At 48.1% G+C, this 3,179-nt stretch overlaps 1 pseudogene; it reads left to right on the top strand.

Annotated features, from left to right (window-relative positions):
* Positions 1-1,067: 1,067 nt before the first annotated feature.
* Positions 1,068-2,555, top strand: LOC103091034 (G patch domain and KOW motifs-containing protein pseudogene; annotated as a pseudogene).
* The last annotated feature ends 624 nt before the right edge of the window (positions 2,556-3,179 follow it).

Genomic DNA, 3,179 nt, shown 5'->3' with positions numbered 1-3,179 from the left:
TATTTTATGCTGTAATTCATAGTTAAATTTAAATATACTCTTGGCTCCCAAGTATCAATATAGTATACTTTAAAAATGATACTTTTTCTTACATAATTAGTCTACATTAACTGGCATGTAAAAAGTCAAAACTTGTTTTTGTACATAGTGGGTATATATTATATGTAAATGTACAATTGTTGAAGATTGCATTTAAATGGAATTTATAATACATTTTCAACCTAAAAATGTCATTATAACATGCAGTACAAAAAAATGGCAGACCCATTAACAAATATCTAAGGGATTGAAGACATTCTATCTCTGTACTGTTCAATGTGGTAGCAACCAGTTGCATGCAGCTATTACAATTTAAATTAATTAAAATGAAATAAAATTAAAAATTTAGTTTCCTATTTACATTAGCCACATCCCAATTGCTCAAATAGTGCATGTGACTGGTGGCTATCATATTGGATGGTGCAGTTGTATGACATTTGCATCATTGTTCATAGAAAATTCTGTATGACAGTGTCGATCTATATTATTGTGAAAGGGATCTGTTAGTTAAAATAGTAGGAAAGGCTGCTTTATGTGTTAAAGTTATTCTTGCTAATGTCTTTTCCATGATTATAAGTATTTAGAGAGTAGAATTTATGCCTTACCGGGACTGGTCCATGCTGGATGCTAAATACATACAAATACACTTATTGTATCCCAGTACCAATAATGAAGACAACAACAGACAGTGAGCCACAGCCACCGCCCACCTCTGCAGGAGACCCTCCAACACTAGCAGTAGGGCACAGTGACGTGCACACAGTAGACGACCAATAAACGCCTACACGAAGTAGTGACGACTTAGCAAGAAGGAAGCCACCTTCTACCACGCCTGCCTTCCCCAAGAACTACATTTCCCGGTACGCTTGGCGCCACGTGCTCTTGTGAAGTATAAAGAGCGGCAATTACTTCCTACTGCCCCTATCCGCCTTCGCCTGGCCGTGCCACATTGTTTCCTGGGAAAGGTAGTTGTAGCGTTGGTGGTCAAGCCCCAGCAAAGAGAGCGCAAACTAAACTTCCCAGCAAGCAGCGCGCCGGGCTGGGAAGAGGGGAAGATGGCGGACGCCAAAGATGGTGTTTTGTGGCCTGCGGGAGCCTCCCGTGCCCCAATTTCATTCAGCTTCAATCGCACAACCGCCCGGAGATGGCTGGCGGGAGACGCGGCTCTGGAGAAGGATTTCTTGCAGACCGAGAAACGGAGGGAGCTGCAGAGTGTGCATCCCTCAGAAGCCCCCAGGGAACTTGTCATCCCTTTGATCCAGAATGACCATCTTAGGCAGCCACCAACCCAGGCCCCTGGGCCATCCACACATACTGAGGTCTTGGTGGATGGGATGCTGTCCCAGGCTGTGAAGGAGCTCACTGAGGAATCCACAAAGTCTCTGGAGGAGAGAGAGAGTGCGGGTGTCGACCCCACGCTCACTATCCCCATGATCCAGAAAGGATGCACCCCCAACGGGGAAGGGGCAGACAGCGAACCCCAGGCTGAGACAGTGCCGGAGGAGCCTGATTATGAGGCAGTCCCTGTAGAGGCCTATGGGCTGGCCATGCTGCGGGGCATGGGCTGGAAACCTGGTGAGTGCATCGGCCGTACCTTCAATCAAGTGGTGAAGCCCCGTGTCAGCTCACTGAGGCTCAAGGGGTTAGGGCTGGGCGCCAACCTGACTGAGGTCCAGGCCCTGGCCCCCACCGGCCCCCACCACCTGCTGAGGCCAGATGAGGAGCAAGAGAAGGATAAGGAAGACCAGCCTCAGGGACTGGTGCCTGGAGGAGCTGTGGTGGTTCTTTCTGGCCCTCACCGAGGCCTCTATGGGAAGATGGAAGGCCTCGACCCTGACAATGCTCGGGCCATGGTCCGTCTGGCTGTGGGGAGCCGCATGGTGACTGTTACTGAGTACTGCCTGTGGCCTGTCTCCCAGCAGGAGTTTGACAAGAACTCCTTGGACCTGAGACAGGTGAGCAAAACTTCCACAAGGCAACAGAATGGAACAACCTCGTCATGGAAGGCCCTTCAGGATCAGGACCTCCACGTCCGGCAGGAGGACTCAGCGAGGAAGCGGAAACACCATCCAGACCGGTGGGACCCTGAGCATCTCAGATGGAGACAGGATGGGCCTGCAGCCAAGAGTAAGAAAGCAGCTCCCAGGAGTCAGCACTGGCTGCACAGGAACCTGCGTGTGCGGTTTGTGGACAAGCTGCACAACGGTGGCCAGTATTACAACACCAAGATGACAGTCGAAGATGTCCTGAGCCCAGATACCTGTGTGTGTCTGACAGATGAAGGCCAGGTCCTGGAAGGCCTGAGGGAGGACATGCTGGAGACCCTAGTCCCCAAGGTCCAGGGCAACCGGGTGATGGTGGTGCTGGGGCCATGGGCTGGAAGGGTGGGCCGTTTGCTGGGCCGCGACAGAGAGCAGAGCCGGGCTCTTGTGCAGCTGCAGAGAGAGAATCGGGTGGTGGAGCTTCACTATGATGCCATCTGCCAGTACGTGGGCCCCAGCAACTCAGAGGACTGACCTGTGGACACACTTCCACCACCCAGGTTGTTACCAATCCCATACAGTGTGAAAAGCCTGCCTTCACGAAGGTGGGGGGTGGGGGTCATGGTTCCGCCCTCCACTTGCAGTGCAGCCCTGGGACAGGATGGACCAGAAGGGAGGCTAGAAACAAACCCAGTATTTACCAGAACTTAATATATAATAAAAACCAGTTCAAATGCTTTGTAAAAAAAAAAAAAAAGACAACAACAGCAGAAGGAACAATGTCACCATATATTTTGATACACTTTATGTTGTGTGAAGTGCTTTTGTGTAAATGTTCTCATTTGAGTTTAAAAACAGTTTCAGGAAGTTGGCAGTGATTATTACTCCCATTTCACAGTTGAGAAGTCTGAAATTCAGGGAAGTGAATGGACTTTTCTAGATGGTAACAGCAATAATATTAACAGATGTTTTCTGATAATAAATTTTAAATGGTTGGTAATAGCTAATGTCTATCGACAGTTAATATTATTAGCTATTGATATCAATAGATAACGTTTCTTGGCCCCTCAATGAATTATGTAATGTAATTATCAGAAACCTCTGATTAGGTACTACTTTTCCATTTTCCTATTTTACATATGAGGAAACTAGGGCTTG

The sequence above is a fragment of the Lipotes vexillifer genome, unplaced genomic scaffold (genome assembly GCF_000442215.2).
Source record: "Lipotes vexillifer unplaced genomic scaffold, Lipotes_vexillifer_v1.1 scaffold809, whole genome shotgun sequence".
NCBI lineage: Eukaryota > Metazoa > Chordata > Mammalia > Artiodactyla > Lipotidae > Lipotes > Lipotes vexillifer.
Note: the sequence above shows the minus strand (reverse complement) of the source record. Positions and strands in the feature narration are given on the sequence as shown.